Here is a 21,111-nt window from a genome sequence, read left to right on the forward strand (position 1 = left end):
GGTGCTGTCCCGTCGCCACCCTGCCCCCGCCAGCCCGCTCCACACGTCCCGTCCCAGCGCCCCGCGACCTGTTAGTTGTTTTAGGACTCTCCACACGGTTTTCCTTAGTGGTTGTACTAGTTGACGTTCCCACCAACTTTGTAAGTGTGTTCCCTTTTCACCCTACCCAGACCCGTTATTTTTTGATTTCTTGATTACGGCCATCCTTACAGGAGTGAGGCGGGATCGCATTGTGGTTTTGATTTGCATTTCCCCGATGAGTGATTTTGAGCGTTTTTTTTCGTATGTGTGTTGGCCATTCTTTTATCTTCTTTTGAGAATTGTCTATTCATCTCCTTAGCTCACTTTTTGATGGGGTTGTTCCTATCACAATGCATTTCGAAGATGGCTGTTTTAAATGCAGATTCTACTGACTCTGGGTCTTACATCTCAGGAGCAGACCAGATGCAATGTAAAGGGAAGCAAGGGGAGCTGTGGTGGGGGAGGTCTGCAGATGTGCCGCGTAGACGCGGAATGGGACATGAATCATGAGGTGATCATACTTGCGATATCTCAGATAGAGCTCAACCTAGATTTTGTAAAATTATTGAGAAGAACTCATGCTGAAAATGATGACAGGGGGTGGTGTTTTTCTTACAGTTAGCGGACACCATTAGAATGGAGTGACTGAGAGGGGTTCCAGGGAATTCTAGAAGCTGTTGATGCTCTGTTTCTTGATTTGGGTGCATGTTTACATGGTGGTGTCCACTCTAAAATTCAGGAGTTGTTTATATTATGTATCTTTACTATTTTTGTTGTATTTCAAAATTGGTAAATGAAAAATTAAAGGGCCAGAAAATTACCAAAGACTTTTGAAGGAGAACACGTTTAACGATGACACCTGAATTGGCTCTGAAACATTTTGAAAAGAAAAATTTCCAATTGTGTTGGTCAAATAGATGAAGCTCCATTTGATAGAAGGACATACATTGACCATATACATGTCAGCATAACGCTGATAAGATATGGGTGTCACTATGGGTGAGTTTATGCAGACATGAGACACATACCAGTGAATTCTAGTGTATGTAAAGGTATGAATCTCCAAGTACTTTGAAACTCTCAATCTGCACTATTCTTTATAACTCTTATCATCTGTACGTAATTTTTTTTCTATACAATAAACATTCTATATATTGTCTCTAGTTATTGTGTTCTGTATGTTTAGGTCACTGATATACATCCAACCCCTAAAATACTTCCTGGAATATGTGAGGTGGACAAATATATTTGTTGAATGAATTTAAAAAGTTGCTGAGAACAGTGCAGTTTAACGGAAATATAATGCAAAGTCTAGATGTAATTTTAGGTATTGCAATAGCTGCATTAAAAAGGAGCAAAACCAAGTAGAAAAACAACTTTTAATTGTAATATGTTCATTTAACCCCCCAAATAAACACTTGAACATATAATCAATATGTTTATATGATACTTATGTATGGTTATTCATAGTAAGACTTTATAATCTCTTAAAAATTAATGAAACATGTCAGTTCACAGTAGTCACATTCTGATTTCCCAATAATTGCAGGATTTCTTTTTCTTAATGTAAGTAATTATGGAGACTCCTCTGTTACAGAAGAAGTGTGTCTTCCTTTGGAGACAAAGATACAAAATCCAAGGTGACCCTGCTGGAAAGTGACCATGTCAGGTTTAACATTTCAACAGACTGACTTGACAAAATAGACCGAGCAACCAATATAGAAGTTCTGTCAAATGCATTTCAGTTCACTAATGAGGCCTGAGAAATGGGTGTGAATGCTGCCATGCGAGATTGTTTTGGTTTCATCAGGTGTGTGGATTGTGATGTTCATATGTTCTTCCACTTCAGTGAAATTCTAGATGGGACCTAGCTCCATATTGCAGATGACGTAGAGTTTACTGTGGTTCTTGTTAAGCTTTCTGCTCAAAGAAACCATGCTATTAGGATTAAAAAACTTCCCAAGGGCACGATTTCATTTCATTTCCATTCAGATCACCATTTTCTGGGCACGGCAGAAAAAGAAGTCACTTCTTCCAACCCTGAGCCACTAGCTCAAAGAAAGGCAAAGAGGAGGAGGCCGAGGATGGCATTATTACTTATGATAACTGTTGGATGAAACTGACTATTGCTTTTCTTTCTTTCTTTCTTTTTCTTTTATTTTACTTTAGATGCATACTGTATCTGGCATTTCTCCCCATGTTATCCCTCCCCACCCTCCGCTGTCTTTTTCCTACCCCCGCAACTGCCCCCAGTGTGTGATGCTCCTCTCCCTGAGTCCACATGTTCTCATTGTTCAACACCCACTTATGAGTGAGAACATGCAGTGTTTGGCTTTCTGTTCTTGTGTTAGTTTGCTGAGAATGATGGTTTCCAGATTCATCCAAGTCCCTACAAAGGACATGAACTCATTGTTTTTTATGACTGCATAGTATTCCATGGTGTATGTGTACCACATTTTCTTTGTCCAGTCTATCATTGATGGGATTTGCGTTGGTTCCAGGTCTTTGTGATTGTACACAGGGCTGCAATGAACATACACGTGCATGTGTCTTTATAGTAGAATGATTTATAGTTCTTTGGGTATATACCCAGTAATGGGATTGCTGGGTCAAATGGAATTTCTATTTCTAGATCCTTGAGAAATCACCGCACTGTCTTCCACAATGGTTGAACTAGTTTACACTCCCATCAGCTGTGTAAGATTGTTCCTATTTCTCCACATCCTCTCCTGCATCTGTTGTCTCCAGATTTTTTAATGATCACCATTCTAACTGACGTGAGATGGTATCTTTGCATTTCTCTAATGACCAGTGATGAGCATTGTTTCATGTTTGTTGGCCTTATATATATCTTCATCTGTAAAGTGTCTGTTCATATCCTTTGCCCACTTTTGAATGGTTGGTTGTTATACTTTAAGTTCTGGGATATGTGTGCAGAACTTGCGGGTTTGTTACATAGTTATACATGTTCCATGGTGGTTTGCTGCATCCATCACCCCGTCATCTACATTATATTAAGTAAAAGAAGCCAGACACAGAAAGGCAAATAATCTCTGGTCTCACTTATTTGTTGAATCTAGAAATGTTTACTTCAGAGGCACAGAATAGAAAGGTGGTTGCCCAGGGCTGAGGTACGGGAAAAATGTAGAGATGTTATCGAAGCATACAAATTTTCAGTTATAAGATGAATTAGTTATGGAAATCTTGGGTAATGTGTGGTCACCTTAGTTAAAAATACGGTGCTGTATATTTCAAATTTGCTGATATGGGACATCTTAAGTGCTCCTGCATCCCCCCACCCCACAGACAACTATGTGAGATGATGCATCTGTTAATTAAAATGATCATGGTAATCATTTTATAATGTATCCGTTCATCAAGTCATATGTCTTACACTAAAAATATAGTGTTCAATTTATCATTAATACCTCTATACAGCTGAGAAAAACAGTTGTAAAAGAAAATAGACTAAACACACTAATCAGTGGCAAAGAGTGAAAGACTGAAAGAGATCATATCACAGGTATGCACTGTCTTACAGATTCCTATTGTAAATAGAGAAAACACAGGTAGGTGAAAAGTAATAGAATGTAAGAATTTATGCTCTGAAAATGTTAATCAAAAGGAAGCTGGAGTGACCACATGACTATCTGAAAATGTAGATGACAAGAAAGCATGTCTTGATTCACATTAAAAAAGAAACACAGAATGGTTGAAAATAATCTAAAGAAGATGAAACTGTATAAAATTTAACAGGAATCTAGTACACATCCAATAACATAAAACCAATGTTAAGGTAGCAGAATCACTGGATATAAACAAGGCCATTTCAATACGAGTAAAAGCTTTTAATTTGTGTATGTAAATGCACATAGCATCAAAATATATAAGTGAGAACAGAAAGTAAGAGGAAGAAATAAGAAACCCGACCAGTGACAGGGAAGATTTTAACCAATTAAAAGAACAAACGGAAAAAAAAGAAATGTTATTTGGATATTGAAAATGTGATCACATAATTTCATACTCTTCACCTATCTGCTATAAAAATCAACATACTCAGGGGCTGTGAATTACCCACCTTTCCTTCTCAGGCACTATGAATCAAGAGTAGGTGTAAACAATAAACATTAAAGCAAGTGTCAAAAAATTTCAAGTTTAATGTAACAGAACAATTATCTAAACATAATTATAGGAAAATATAAACAAAAGAATAATTAAGAAAAAAAAGGCTGATCTCTCAATTTTTTTTTTTTTTTTTTTTTTTGAGACTGAGTTTTGTTCTTGTCACCCAGGCTGGAGTGCAATGGCGCGATCTTGGCTCACCGCAACCTCCGCCTCCTGGGTTCAGGCAATTCTCCTGCCTCAGCCTCCTGAGTAGCTGGGATTACAGGCACGCGCCACCATGCCCAGCGAATTTTTTGTATTTTTAGTAGAGACGGGGTTTCACCATGTTGACCAGGTTGGTCTCGATCTCTCGACCTTGTGATCCACCCGCCTCGGCCTCCCAAAGTGCTGGGATTACAGGCTTGAGCCACCGCGCCCGGCCTCAATATTTTTTTTTAACACTAAAGCATTTCTTAGTAACCACAAAGTGAAAACAAAATCTCTATAAGGAAAATGCAGTGTGGAATATCCATTATGGAATTAAATATGAAGACTAGATAAGAATATTTGATGAAAACAATAACATTTGAAAAGGGATACCAAAGAGAATCCTAAAGCAAGAGAGGGGATTGATAGAGGTAAAGGCAGAATAACATCCAACTACCCAAAGTGAAAAAAAAAGTCAAAATTCAGCTTCTTGCTAAGAAGTATTAAATTAACAAACCTCTGAAAAACCTATGAACATTTTTACAAAGATAAACTCTGCCAATAAATTTGGAAATTTCGGAGATAATTGACAAATTCCTAGAAGACTTAATTCACCATAAAGGATACTGTAGCTGGAGAAAGTCATGAATATGCAAGCTTCCCATGGTGAAGTTGAATAGTGGCAAAAGTCGTACCAATAAAGAATCTCAGAGAATGCTTCAGGAGGGAAGTATGCCAAATACACCAGATAGAAAGTATATGTGCAAATGATTTCTGTGAATAGAGAAAAGAAGGTCCTGTTAATCTCATTACAAGACTAGCACAAACTTCATAGGCAAACGTTCGTAGTAAAGATTGCTTGAAAAGTATGTTGTCAAGACTATTCCATAAACCAAGTGAAAAACAATCCAAAGAAAATCAGTAAGAAAGTATGTTGCATGCCATGTAAGATATTCACACGACGACTCAGGAATTATTTAAAAATGTAAGGTAAGTTTAGCATTATAAACATCTGTACGATTCGCCACAATCGTAGATTAAAGGAGAAAATATGCAAGCACTTCAACGAATACACTTCATACGTCAATAGATACGTAAGAGATATTAAATAAGAATAGAAATGGAAGACTGAAGAAATTCAAAGCAGATGGAACCCAAAGAATACATGTCAATAAAAAGAGGAATGAAAAATAGAGGCATATTATAATAGAAATGAAGTTAGATACATGCAGTTGAAAGAAAAAAACTGACGTCTGTTTAGGAAACTACAGAATGGGGAAGGAGAATGTTGGAAAGCTCTTCTTACCTCCCTCTCCTTGCCAAGTCTGAGAGGTTGTAGAATCCTAACTAAAGGCAGCTGGCCTCCCCACAACAGTGAGGCATCTTGGAAAGACTGGGTCTGACACACAGTGTATATCAGGGACAGATGGCAGGAATTCTCCTCCTAGTGGACATGCATCACCGTGTCACCTGCTTCCTCAATGACGTTGTTTGCTGTCCATCATTTTGATGCACCCAGAACAGCAACAAATCACTCTCCCAAAGGCAAAATGGGATTCCTGATAAATTACTATGTTTATTAACTTGGAGAGCAAAGTCAGCTTTTGAGGATGTATGTTTTCCCAAGTTGAACTTCATCAGAAAGTAAACTTCAGGATCTTGGAAGTCATTAAAAGTTACTTTTCACTTAGTTGTTGGATATTACCACATCCCTTGATATAATGTAACTCCTGAGCAGGACCCAAGAGAACACGTTTTCTATTTCCTTGGAGTCTGTAGTGCCTCCTGCTTTTATGATGTCGTTTAAATTCCTTCCTGTTTCAGAAGGCAGACATTATGCATGGCATTGAATTTTATTGTATCTGAACCATCACGAGGATCAATGAGGATGTTCATAGTGGTTTATCGGTACTGTTTTTTTTTTTTTTTTTTTTTGAGACGGAGTTTCGCTCTCGTCACCCAGGTGGAGTGCAATGGCGTGATCTCGGCTCACCGCAGCCTCCGCCTCCTGGGCTCAGGCAATTCTCCTGCCTCAGCCTCCTGAGTAGCTGGGATTACAGGCATGCGCCACCACGCCCAGCTAGTTTTTTGTATTTTTAGTAGAGACGGGGTTTCACCATGTTGACCAGGATGGTCTCGATCTCTTGACCTCGTGATCCGCCCGCCTTGGCCTCCCAAAGTCCTGGGATTACGGGCTTGAGCCACCGCGCCTGGCCCATGTGGGCATTTATTGCTATGAATTTCCCTCTGGACACTGCTTTAAATGTGTCCCAGAGATTCTGGTATGCTATGTCTTTGTTCTCGTTGGTTTCAAAGAACATCTTTATTTCTGCCTTCATTTCATTGTTTATCCAGTCAACATTCAGGAGCCAGTTGTTCGTTTTTCATGAAGTTGTGTGGTTTTGAGTTTGTTTCTTAATCCTGAGTTCTAATTTGATTGGATTGTGGTCTGAGAGACTGTTATGATTTCTGTTCTTTTGCATTTGCTGAGGAGTGATTTACTTTCAATTATGTGGTCGATTTTAGAGTAGGTGTGTTGTGGTGCTGAGAAGAATGTACAATCTGTGGATTTGGGGTTAAGAGTTCTGTAAATGTCTATTAAATTCGCTTGGTCCAGAGCTGCGTTCAAGTCCTGAATTTCCTTGTTGATTTCTGTCTTGTTGATCTGTCCAGTGTTGACAGCGGAGTGTTAAAGTCTCCCACTATTATTGTTTGGGAGTCTAAGTCTCTTTGTAGGTCATTAAGGACTTTATGTATACATAATACTTTATGTATCTGGGTGCTACTGTATTGGGTGCATATATATTTAGGATAGTGAGTTCTTGTTGTATTGATTCTTTTACCATTATGTAATGTCCTTCTTTGTCTCTTTTGATCTTTATTGATTTAAAGTCCATTTTATCAGAGATTAGGATTGCCATCCCTGCTTTTTTTTGCTCTCCATTTGGCTGGTAAATCTTCTTCCATCCCTTTATTTTGAGTCTGTGTGTGTCTTTGCACGTGAGATGGGTCTCCTGAATACAACCCAGTGATGTTTCTTGGCTGTTTATCCAATTTGCCAGTCTGTGTCTTTTGATTGGGGCATTTAGTCCATTTACTTTTAATGTCAATATTGTTATGTATGAATTTGATCCTGCCATCTTATTACTGGTTGGTTGTTTTGCCCTTTGGTTGGTCCAATATCTTCATTGCGTCATTGGTCTTTACCATTTGGGTCTTTCTTGCAGTGGCTGGTTCTGGTTTTTCCTTTCTGTGTTTAGTGCTTCCCTCAGGAGCTCTTGTAGGGCAGATCTGGTAGTGACAAAATCTCTCAGCAATTGCTTGTCCATAAAGGATTTTATTTCTCCATCACTTATGAAGCTTAGTTTGGCTGGATGTGAAATTCTGGGTTGAAAGTTCTTTTCTTTAAGGATGTTGAATATTGGCACCCACTCTCTTCTGGCTTATAGGATTTCTGCCAAGAGATCTGCCATGAGTCTGATGTGCTTCCCTGGGTGACCTGACCTTTCTCTCTGGCTGCCCTTAGTATTTTTTCCTTTGTTTCAAGCCTGGTGAATCTAACGATTATGTGCCTGGGGGTTGCTCTTCTAGAGGAGTATCATTGTGGTGGTCTCTGTATTTCCTGTATTTGAATGTTGGTCTGCCTTATAAGGTTGGGGAAGTTCTCCTGGATAATATCCTGAAGAGTGTTTTCCAACTTTGATTCATTCTCCCTGTCATCTTCTGGTACAGTGATCAAGCGTAGATTAGGTGTTTTCACATAATCCCATATTTATTGAAGGCTTTGTTCATTTCTTTTCACTCTTGGTTCTCTTTTCTTGCCTTCTCGTTTTGTTTCACTGAGTTGATCTTCAATCTCTGGTATCTTCTGCTTGATCTATTCAGCTATTGAAATTTGTGTATGCTTCACGAAGTTCTTGTGCTGTGTTTTTCAGCTCCATCAAATCATTTATGTTCTTCTCTAAGCTGATTATTCCAGTTAGCATTTTGTCTAACCCTTTTTCAAGGTTTTTAGTTTTTTTGCATTGGGTTAGCACATGTTCCTTTAACTCAGAGAAGTTTGTTATTATCCACCTTCTGAAGCCTGCTTCTGTCAATTCGTCCGATTCATTCTCTGTCCAGCTTTGCTCCCTTGCTGGTGAGGAGTTGTGATCTCGTGCTGGAGGACAGGGGTTCTGGTTTGTGATGGTTTCATTCTTCTTGTGCTGTTTTTTTTTCCCAACTCGTTGGATCTCAGGTAGCTGCTTGGGGAGGTGGCCTTTCCTTTGTCTGCCTGCTGAGGCACTGCTGGGCTGCCACGGGTTCAGCGGAGCTGCGTGCTTCTGCAATGGTGGTTGCCCCTTCCCCCCACCGAGCTGGATCATTCCATGGCTCTCTAGGTGAGAAACTCTGGCGTGAGAGTTTTTTTTTCAGTCTGCTGGGCTTTGTTGAGGGGAGTTGGGGAGGCCCGTCCTGCTGCATGGGCTGCTTCCCTGTTTTTAGTTCCCCTTCCCTCTGGGGGAGGGTATGTCCGTCCGGTGGGCTTTCTGGCTTTTGCGTCAGCCAGTGCTTCCGCCTAGATCTGTGTGGACCGGAAGTTGCCCTGCTGCCCTGTTCAGGCAGCTCCCGGAGGCTTTTCAGCCCTGCGAAGGTCTCCTGTCCCATGGGCTGTAGAGGGCTTGGGTGGAGCGCTGTATCCAAACCGAAGTCCCAGACGGGGAGATCCCCCGGTCCTCCAGTGGTTTGCATGCACCTCCTGGGTGGGGCAGCGCCCCGCCTTGCCTCAGTTTGCCCTATTTGATTTATACCCGCTTTCCAACCAGACCCACAAAAGGAACCTGGGACCTCATTTGACATTGTGGAGACCACTCGGTTTCTGTGTCTCGCTCACTGGGACGTGCCTCTCATTTGGCCATCTTGGGATCCTCTGCCACATCTTCTTCATCCAGTCTATTGATGATGGACATTTGGGTTGGTTCCAGGTCTTTGCTATTGTGAACAGTGCTGCAATGAACATACATGTGCATGCGTCTTTATGATAGAACCAGTTGTAATCCTTTGGGTATATACCCGGTAATGGGATTGCTAGGTCGAATGGAATTTCTATTTCTAGGTCCTTGAGGAATCACCACACTGTCTTCCACAATGGTTGCACTAATTTGCACTCCCACCAACAGCGTAAAAGTGTTCCTATTTCCCCACATCCTCTCCAGCATCTGTTGGGGGATAGGTATTTTAAATTCAGGTTCTACCGACCTTGGATCTTCTTTCTCATGAGCAGACCAGATCCAATTTAAAGGGAATCAAAATGAGCCCTGGAGGGGGAGGTCTACAGATGCGCCTCATGGACACAGTGTAGGATATGAATCATGAGGTGATCATACTTGAGATGTCTCAAGCTCAACCAAGATTCTGTAAAATTATTGAGGAAGAATTTATGCTAGAAATGATTACACTAGATGGTATTAATCTTCCAGTGAGTAGACACCCTTAGGTAGGAGAGACTGGGTGGGGTCCCGGGGACTTCCAGCAGCTGTTGATGTTCTGTGTCTTGATCACAACCTGCAGCCAGATCAAGAAACAGAACATCAACGGCTGCTGGAAGTCCCTGGGACTCTTCCCAGTGGTGTCTACTGAAAAAAATCAGGAGTTGTTTATATCCTGTATGTTTACTATTTTTTGTTGTACTTCAAAAGTGGTAAAAAATATAGATAGATCTGATGGAGTGCATGCTTAATGATGAAGCCTGAATTGGATCTGAAATATTTTTAAAAGAAAAATTTCCAGTTGTATTGATCAAAGAGATGAAGCTCCTCTGGACCGGAGGACATACATAGGCCATAAATAAAATGTGTCAGCATAACCCTGATAAGACATGGGTATCATTATGGGTGGATTTATGCAGACATAAGAAACATACCAATGAATTCTATTCTATGTAAAGGAGTTAATCTCCAAGTACTTTGAAGCTCTCAATCTGTGCTATTCTTTATAGCTCTTATCATCTGTACATATATTTTTCTATCCCCCAAACATTATACTCTCTCCAGTTATCATGTTTTGTATGTTTAGGTCACTAAGACACATCTAACCCCTGAAATACTGCCTGGAATATGTGAGGTGGACAAATATATTTGTTGAATGAAATTAAAGAGTTGCTTACTGCAGTGCAGTGTAACAGTAATATAATGCAAAGTCTAGATGCAATTTTAAGTATTTCAATAATTGCATTAAAAAGGAGGAAAATTAAGTAGCAAAACTACTTTTAATTATATGTAATATGTTCATTTAGCTCCCCAAATAAAAACCTGAACACGAAATCAAAGAAAATTGTTTACATGATAGTTATGTATGATTATATATAGTAAGACTTAATAATCTCTTTTAAAAGTTTATGAAATGTGTCAGTTCAAAGTAGTCACATTCCAAATGCCCAGTAACTGCAGGATTATTTTTTCTTAATATAATTCATTATTGAGACTCCTCTGTTGCAGAAGTGTAGGGCATCAGAACGTGATTGAATGCTCTTTGAGAAATGATAATTTCTATCTTTTTTTTTTTTTTTTTTTTTTTTTTTTTTTTTTTTTTTTTTTTTGAGACGGAGTTTCGCTCTTGTTACCCAGGCTGGAGTGCAATGGCGCGATCTCGGCTCACCGCAACCTCCGCCTCCTGGGTTCAGGCAATTCTCCTGCCTCAGCCTCCTGAGTAGCTGGGATTACAGGCACGCGCCACCATGGCCAGCTAATGTTTTGTATTTTTAGTAGAGACGGGGTTTCACCATGTTGACCAGGATGGTCTCGATCTCTTGACCTCGTGATCCACCCGCCTCGGCCTCCCAAAGTGCTGGGATTACAGGCTTGAGCCACCGCACCCGGCCGATAATTTCCATCTTAGAAGTAAAGAAATATATTGAGAAATTATTTTATTGTTTTTCATCAGCACAAAAGGGCAGATAGTTGGGTAGCATGAGGAAATAATTTCAGTAATCATCTCCAGTCTCGGGTTTTTCTCAGTCATATAATACGAATAGAAGGTCATAAAAGCATTTAAGCAATAAAAGAATGCAAAGCAAGCGACCAGCAGAAGGATGGTGTGTGTGGCTCTGTGTTCAGGAGATGGCTGGGAAGAGAGGCTGGGGCTGTGCAGATGCTGGGCCCTCCTGTGGTGTCTGTGGAGGAGGCTCACCATGTAGATGCTGGTCCCGACCATGAGGAACACAAACAGGAGATCCCAAGTCAGTATGACACTTGTATATAACGCTGGATAGAGGTGTCCAGAATGCCCAGTGCGACAGTAGACTTGAGAAAACCCATGACCAACATGAGTGAAATTGCTTCTGGCTTCTAGAGTTTCAACAGCTTGGATGTAGATCAGCATATTGATGACCCAGAAGAAAAGAAAAGAAGGGAAAATATAGGTAGAGAGTTTAGGTTTAAGCCAGGCCCATTTAGAATGACTGGGACTGATGGTGATGGCCTGAAATGTACTCAGGAGAGCAGTGGTACAGACGGAAAGACCCCGGGAAACTCTGCATATATACAAAACTGCTTTACAGCCAACATTGTCCAAGTACTGTCTCACTCCAAAGGATGCTGTGACGTCCGGGATCAATGTGAACATGATGGTGAAAACATTGACCAATGTGAGGTGCATAAAAATCAAATGGATGGGCTTCCTCAAGTAAGAGTGAATGAAAAATATGTACATATAAAACACAAAAGGCAGTGAGTTCCCCACGACACCAACACCAATCTGAGCTATGAGGAAAAATGCCAAAATTTCATCACGTAGAAATAGTATTTTCATGATGTTTTGATGTTCTATTTAAGTAAGCCACTCCTCATTAAATACTAAAGATAATGTGTTTTGAAATGGTAAGTAATGCAGTCTGTGGAAGAATGTAATCATGAACAGGTCTGTATGAAGAGAGGGTGTGAAAATGTCCAATTCTTCTATATTTCAGTCAAGATGTGTCATATTCAGAAACTGACTCTCTGGAGATTCTTGAGAACCTAGGAATACAGAAGTAAGTCTTATGAAGAAGGTGAAATTGAAAGGCTAACGCCCAGCACTAAGTGTATGACTCAGGAGAACATGCTGGCATGTATGCAAGATAAATTTGAATTTTAAGGCATTTTTCTTCAGGGTATTAGACTGCATTTTATACAAAAAATAGGTTTTAATCTTGTAACTTTTGTAAAGAGCATTATGCCTCCAACACATAAAGAGTAGCATGCATATGTAAACTTTTTCATAGTGTTGGTGGGATACACAGTCCTTCCAAGACAAGGATCACTTTAAACACTCACCTAACACAGAGTTTTTCAAGAAAAGCCTTTCAGCCTCTCCCCAGTCCTCTACACGGATCCACTTTCTGTGTTCACAGATGTGCAGTTTGGTCAATTTCCTGAGGAGCTACTAATATACAGTGGGTAGAAGCCAGGGATGCTGCTAAGTATCTCTCAAGCACATGACAATCACACGACACAAAATAGGTGGACTCAGGTGGCAATCATTCCATGGTTGATAAATCCAATCAGTAAATGTTATATGTATCTTACTTAATACAAAGTGTGGGTCGGGCGCGGTGGCTCAAGCCTGTCATCCCAGCACTTTGGGAGGCCAAGGCGGGTGGATCACGAGGTCAAGAGATCGAGACCATCCTTGTCAACAAGGTGAAACCCCGTCTCTACTAAAAATACAAAAAATTAGCTGGGCATGGTGGTGCGTGCCTGTAATCCCAGCTACTCAGGAGGCTGAGGCAGGAGAATTGCCTGAACCCAGGAGGCAGAGGTTGCGGTGAGCCGAGATCGCGCCATTGCACTCCAGCCTGGGTAACAAGAGCGAAACTCCGTCTCAAAAACAAAACAAAACAAAAAAACAAACAAAACAAAAAAACAAAGTGTAAGATTTACATTTTGGTCTGAACATTTTTGAATGCCGTCATAGAGACAGAATCAGTAGATTCAAAATATACAGAATGGGAATGACATGAAATTCATTAAAGTTGACTTTGAAATTCATAAGGTTATCACTGCTTCTATGTTTATTGGAATATAGAGTTGTATACTGTATCATTCTCTCAGCGACTCCTTTTTCCACTCACCCAGATGTTTCCATCATCTAAAACCATCCTTCTTTTTTAAATAGACATCTAGTGAAATCTGCACATTTCTTTCTTTACACTGACAAAGTATCTGAATTTACTAAGTTATCTTCTCTCCATCGTTATCTTATTTCCATTGAATGCAATTCTCTACTCTGCCATCAAACTACCACAGCAACTATATTCTCATCATCTACTGAGAGAAAGAAAATCCGAGGCAGTTACTGAACACCTAAAATACGAGACTCTTACTCTTCCATGCACTCATTTTGTGCCTTATAGCAAGTTTGTAATTTAGGTTTTATTACTTTGAATGGTCTGCCATTTTGACACTTGATATAATTGACAATTGTGGGCCATACACTTTATTTTGAGATGTAATTTATGTTTAATAGTTGGTGTGACAGTTCACCTACAAGCTGTTTGGCCATTTACATCTTGTCCACTTTAGTAAGAACTGCCTATTTGTTCTCTCTCTCTCTATCTCTCTCTCTCTCTCTCTCTCTCTCTCTATATATATATATATATAGTGCACACACAAATATATAATATATATGTGTAATATATAATTATATAACATAATTATATTCATCTATAAGTTATATACCTTTTATATTTTATGTGTGTAATCTATTACACACACCATATAATATCATGAACAAACAATATAATATACATATTAAACACATACACATATTACACACACACATACCTATATATGTTAGTATATATTCTTAGGCCAGAAAAAAAAGGAAATTCTGCCATTTGTGACAACACAGATGAAGCCCATTATATTAAGTAAAAGAAGCCAGACATGGAAAGCCAAATAATCTCTGATCATATTTGTGGAATCTAGAGATGTCTAGCTCAGAGCAACAGAGTAGAAAGGTGGTGGCCCAGGGCTGAGATATGGGAAAGATGTGGAGAAGTTAGGCAAAGCGTACAAATTTTCAGATATAAGATGAAATAGTTTGCTTATAGCCATTACTGGAGATAGTGAAAAAAAAAGATGAAATAGATCTAGAAATCTCGGGTAATATATTATCACCTTAGTTAATAATACTGTGCTGTATATTTAAACTTTGCTAACAAAGGAGAACTTAAGTGCTTTTGCATCCCCACCCCATCATGCAGGCAACTATGTGAAATGATGCATTTGCTAATTAGAATGATCGTGGTAATCATTTTATGATATATCAGTTCATAAAGTCATGTTTTCCACTTAAAATATAGTGTTCCATTTATCATTAAGACCTCAATACAGCTGAGAAAAAGTTATAAATGAAAATAGACTAAACACACTAAGCAATGGCAGAGAAAGAATGAAAGAGATCATATCACAGGTATGCACTGTCTTACAGATTCCTATTGTAAATACAAAAAGCATATGTAGGTCAAAAGTAATAGGATGTAAGAAGGTATGCTCTGAAAGTGTTAATCAAAAGGAAGCTGCAGAGACCACATGACTATCTGAAAAACTAAGCGTCAAGACAAGCATGTGTCTTGATTCATATTAAGAAAAAAAGACACAGAATGGTTCAACATAATCTAAAGAAGATGAAACTCTATACAATCTAACAGAAATCGAGTGCACATCCAATAACATAAAACAAATGTTAAGGAAACAGAATTACTGGATATAAACAAAGTCATTTCAATAGCAATAAAAGCTTTCAATTTGTATATATAAATACACATACCATCAAAATGTTTAAGTGAGAACAGAATAGTATAAGAAGAAATAAGAAAATTAACCACTGATGGGGCAGATTTTAACCAGTGTCTTAAAAATTAACAGAATCAATGGGAAAAAAAAGAAATGAGAGTTGGATATTAAAAATGTGATCACATTACTTCATCCTCTTCAACTCCCTGCTATAAAAATCAACACACTCAGGGACTGTGAAATACCCACCTTTCCTTCTGAGGCACATATGGACCAAGTGTAGTTGTAAACAACAATCAATGAAGCGAGGGTCAAAAAGTTTCAAGGGTTTAATGTAACAGAACACTTATTTAAAGACAATTATAGGAAAATATAACTAAAAGAATAATTATTTAGAAAAACCCAGTTTTTCAATATTTTTAATTCTAAAGCAATTCTTAGTAACCACAAAGTGAAAAAACAATCTCTGTGAGGAAAATGCAGTAGGCAGTCCATTATGGAAATAAATGTGAAGACCAGATAAGAACCTTTGAAGAAAATAATGGCATTTGAAAAGGGATATCAAAAGGAATCCTACAACAAGAGAGGGGATTGATACAGGCAAAGGCAGAATAACACCAAACTAGCCAAAGTGGAAAGAATGTCAAAATTCACCTTCTTGCTAAGAAGTATTAAATTAACAAGCCTCTGAAAAACCTACAAACATTTCTACAAAGATAAACTGTGCCCATAAATTTGGAAATTTAGGAGATATTGGCAAATTCCTAGAAGACTTAACGTATCCTAAAGGGTTTACAGCTAGAGAGAGCCTTAAATGTGCCAGCTTCCCAAGGTAAAGTTGAATAAGGGCAAAAGTTGTACCAATAAGAAATCCCAAAGAATGCTTCAGGGGTGAAGTATTCAAAATACACCAGATAGCAAATATATGTGCAAATTATTTCTATGGATAGAGAAAGAACGTTCTGTTAGTCACATTGCAAGGACAGCACAAACTTGACGGCGAAATGTAATAAAGATTGCATGAAAAGTAAGTTGTCAAGACTATTTCATAAACCAAGTGAAAAACAATGTAAAGAAAATCAGCGAGAAAGTAAATTGCATGCTACGTAAAAATATTCAGACAACAACTAAGGAATTATTTTAAAATGTAAGGTAAGTTTAGCATTATAAACATCTGTATGATTCACCACAATAGTAGATTAACGGAGAAAATAGGCAAGCACTTCAATGAATACACTTCATCCACCAATAAATACAAAAGAGATACTAAATCATGATAGTAATGGAAGACTGAAGAAAGTGAAAACAGATGGAACATAAAAGAATACATGTCAATAACAAGAGGAAGGAAAAATAGAGGCATATTGTAACAGAAATGAAGTTAGAAACATGCCTCTGAAAGAAATAACTGAAGTCTATGTAAGAAAGCACAGAATGGGGAATGAGAATATGGAGAAGGTCTTCATACCTCCCTCTTCTTGCCAAGGCCGAAGGGTTGCAGAATCCTAACTAAACACAGGCGGCTTTTCCATGACAGTGAGGCATCTTGGAATGGCTGGGTCTGACACACAGTGAGTGTATATCAGGGACAGATGGCAGGAATTCTCCTCCCACTGGACATGGATCACTGTGTCACCTGCTTCCTCAATGACCTTGTTTACTGTCCATCACTTTGATGCACCCAGAGCAGCAGCAAATCGCCCTCCCAGAAGCAAATGGGATTCCTGATAAATTATTATGTTTCTTAACCAGGAGTGCAAAGTGAACTTTTGAGGATGTATGTTTTCCCAAGTGGAACTTCATCCGTAAGTAAACTTCAGGATCTTGGAAGTCATTAAAAGTTACTTTTCACTCAGTTGGTGGAAATTACCATAGCCCTTAATATAATGTGACTCCCAATCAGGACCCGAGAGAACAGATTTTCTTTTTCATTGGACTCTACAGTGTCTTCTGCTTTTATGACATGGTTTAACTTCCTTCCTGTTGCAGAAGGCACATGCATCGTGCAGGGCATTGAGTTTTATTGTATCTGAACAATCATGAGGATCAATGAGAATATTGATAAGTGGTTTATTAGTACTTCTAAAATTAATATATTTTTCCCTTTTGCTTGGGATTAAACATTCATGAGTGTTTATTTTTATAATTTCAACTTTTGGATTCAATGTGTAGTTTGGTTACATGGTCATATTGTGTGATGCTGAGATTTGAGATGCAAATGATACCATCACTTAGATAGTAAGCCTAGTATCCAACAGTGAGTTTTTCAACCATTTCTCCCCTCCATTCCATAGCTAGTGTCTATTATTGCCATCTTTATGTCCATGAGTAAACAATGTTCAGTTTCCATTTATAAATGAAAACTTGTGTATTCGATGTTCTGTTCCTGCATGCTTGCTTGCTTTCTTTTTTTTTTTTTTTTTTTTTTTTTTTGACACAGAGTTTCGCTCTTGTTACCCAGGCTGGAGTGCAATGCCACGATCTCGGCTCACCGCAACCTCCGCCTCCTGGGTTCAGGCAGTTCTCCTGCCTCAGCCTCCTGAGTAGCTGGGATTACAGGCACGCGCCACCATGCCCAGCTAATTTTTTTTATTTTTAGTACGGACGGGGTTTCACCATGTTGACCAGGATGGTCTCGATCTCTTGACCTCATGATCCACCCACCTCGGCCTCCCAAAGTGCTGGGATTACAGGCGTGAGCCACCGTGCCCGGTCACTCCTCCATTATTTCACCAAGGATAAAGGCCATGAGCTGCATCCATGTTGCCTCACAAGACATGATGCCAGTCCAGAAATAGGTTTTATGATGAGAACCACTTTTTCTGTATTTTCAATTTTTAAGATGTTCATGTTCTTAAATAAATATTAATATAACTTATTCAGTGAAATGTTTCCATTTTGTTTTACAATCAGAATGTAATTTTTTTGTCACCCAGACAATGTAATCTGTAGCTTTCTTTCTTTCTTTTGTTTTTAGTTTAGTAAGTTTTTGGGGAACAGGTGGCGTTTGGTTACATGTATACATTTTTTGGTGGTGATTTCTGAGATTCTCTTGCACCCATCACTCGAGCAGTGTACACTGTACCCAATGTGTAGTCTTTTTTTTTTTTTTTTTTTTTTTTTTTTTTTTTTTTTTTTGAGACGGAGTTTCGCTCTTGTTACCCAGGCTGGAGTGCAATGGCGTGAACTGGGCTCACCGCAACCTCTGCCTCCTGGGTTCAGGCAATTCTCCTGCCTCAGCCTCCTGAGTAGCTGGGATTACAGGCACGCGCCACCATGCCCAGCTAATTTTTTGTATTTTTAGTAGAGACGGGGCTTCACCATGTTGACCAGGATGGTCTCGATCTCTTGACCTCGTGATCCACCCGCCTCGGCCTCCCAAAGTGCTGGGATTACAGGCGTGAGCCACCCTGCCCGGCCTGGATTTTTCTTAATATAAATCATTATTGAGACTCATCTGTTGCAGAAGAAGTGTGTTTCCCTTTGAAGACAAAGATACAGAATCCAAGGTGACCCTGCTGGAAGGTGACCATATTAGGTTTAATATTTCAACAGACTGACGTGACAAATTAGAACGAGCAAGCCATATAGAAGTTCTGTCAAATACATTTCAGTTCACTAACGAAGCCCGAGAAATGGGTGTGATTGCCGCCATGAGAGACGGTTTTGCTTTCATCAAGTGTGTGGATCATGATGTTCGTATGTTCTTCCACTTAAGTGAAATTCTGGATGGCAACCAGCTCCATGTTGCAGATGAAGTAGAGTTTCCTGTGGTTCCTGTTAAGCTCTCTGCTCAAACAAATCATGCGATTATGATTTAAAAACTTCCCAAGGGCATGGTTTCATTTCATTCCCGTTCTGATTGCCGTTTTCTGGGAAGGTAGAACAAGCAGCCACATTTTCCAACCCTACAACCATGAGCCTAAATGAAGGCAAAGAGAAGGAGGCCGAAGATGGCATTATTGCTTATGATAACTCTAGGATGAAACTGACTATTGCCTTTCAAGCCAAGGATGTGGAAGGATCTGCTCCTCAAATGGGAGATAAGCTTAAATTTAGTATTAGTGACAAACAGAGGCCTGGACAGCAGATTGCAACCTGTGTGCAACTTTCAGGTCTTAATTCTAACTCGAAGAGGCTCCTGGGTTATGTAGCAACTCTGAAGGATAATTTTCAATTTATTGAAACAGCCAATCACGATGAGGAAATCTTTTTCCATTCTAGTGAGTTCTCTGGTGATGTTGATAGCCTGAGACTGGGGGACGTGGTCGAGTATAGCTGGTCCAAAGGCAAAGGCAACAAAGCCAGTGGAGAAAAAGTAAACAAAACACACTCAATGAATGGCCTTCTTGAGGAAGTTGATCTCACCACCTACTGTGGCAGTCATTTGCCTGCTGAGGAGTGTTGATGCAAGACAGACTGAGTACAAGCAACGATTGAGATTGTGGAGGAGGGGGATCCATTTGGCATCATTGGGATGGCCCACAAAGGGGATGGCATGCAGAAAGGGGATGGCGTCAAGTTCCAATTGTGTGTCCTGGGCCAAAATGCACAAACTATCTTCCAACATCACATGCCTGTGTAGGGCCACAGTGGAATGTGTGAAAGATCAGTTTAGCTTCATTCACTATGAAGTAGGAGATAGCAAGCAGCTCTTTTTCCATGTGAAGGAAGTTCAGGATGGCATTGGGCTGCAGGCAGGAGATGAGGTGCAGTTCTCAGTGATTCTTAGTGCACTGGCAAGTACAGCGCCTGTCATGTTTGGCGAGTCTGTGAGGGGTCCAAGGCTGCGGCAGCTCCTCGACCTGATGGGTTGGTCAATGGCTTGAAGAACATTACTCTGGATGATGCCAGTGTTCCTCGCCTAACGGTTCTGCATCAGCCAAAAGGACCAGGTAACTCAGTGGTGTTTGGTGCAAAAAGTAAGATCCGTCAAGCTGGTGTCATTGACTACCCACATCCACAAAGCACATATGAATCTACTGTGCTCAAGTTTCGGGGAGTCTGGTGAAGGGCTCTGAATATCTCCCTGCTCATCCATCCCAAAATCTGGAATACTTATTCTACTGAGCTATTACACCAGTTTAAACACGTCCCTTGTGTTATGTTTTTAAAAAATAAATTTAAGAAAACCATTCTATTTATTTATTTATGTTTAATTTTTTGGTATCAAGTTTTCTATTTATTTAAAAAATTTTACTCTTATATTTTTAGTTATGGGTACATGCACAGAACTTGCAAGTTTGTTACATGTGCCATGGTGGTTTGCTGCATCCATCACTCCGTCATCTACATTAGGTATTTCTTTTAATGCTATCCCTCCCCTAGTCCCTCAGCCCCCAACAGGCCACAGTGTTTGATGTTCCCCTCTCTGTGTCCATGTGTTTTCATTGTTCAACTTCCGGTTATGAATGATACCACGCGGTATTTGGTTTTCTGTTCTTGTGTTATTTTGCTGAGAATGATGGTTTCCAGCTTCATCTATGTCCCTGCAAAAGAATCAAACTGATTCCTTTTTATTGGCTGCATAGTATTCCATGGTGTATATGTGCCACATTTTAAGAAAACCATTTAAAAATAATGCACAGTTGCAGCCTGGAAACCTTAAGATGGTGCCCTATGGTATCAATTTTAGGATATTCGTTTAGTGCATTTAACACAATGGTAATTGCAAAATCCACTTTGCCTGTGACAGTGAAAAATATAGACTCTTACCTTGTTAGCCCTCTGAAATTTTGCCCTTGATATTCATTCTATACTCTTCCTTCATTAATTACTTCTGGCAAGATGTTCTGCCTTAGTACTCAGTCACATTGTTTTCCTTTTTCTTCCTGTTCATTACACTTTAATTCTGAGGACCATATGAGGGCACAATATATTATCTTTAAAAAATTACCAAAATTTGTGTAGGCAAACCATTTCTTAAAGTTGAGGGCCGCATTTTAAAATGTTCTTTTTTGTATCATTTGCAATCTTGTCACAATCCACATAAAGAAGTTTGGTTATATTTCAGTGAAAATTATCTTCC

At 39.4% G+C, this 21,111-nt stretch overlaps 1 protein-coding gene and 1 pseudogene across 1 annotated transcript in view; both read left to right on the forward strand.

Annotated features, from left to right (window-relative positions):
• LOC141581254 (tripartite motif-containing protein 26-like) overlaps window positions 1-21,111 on the forward strand; it is a 31,844-nt gene that overhangs the window by 127 nt on the left and 10,606 nt on the right. The window lies entirely within an intron of this gene.
• LOC101053216 (cold shock domain-containing protein E1-like) lies at window positions 5-20,130 on the forward strand (annotated as a pseudogene).

The sequence above is a fragment of the Saimiri boliviensis genome, chromosome 14, assembly GCF_048565385.1.
Source record: "Saimiri boliviensis isolate mSaiBol1 chromosome 14, mSaiBol1.pri, whole genome shotgun sequence".
NCBI lineage: Eukaryota > Metazoa > Chordata > Mammalia > Primates > Cebidae > Saimiri > Saimiri boliviensis.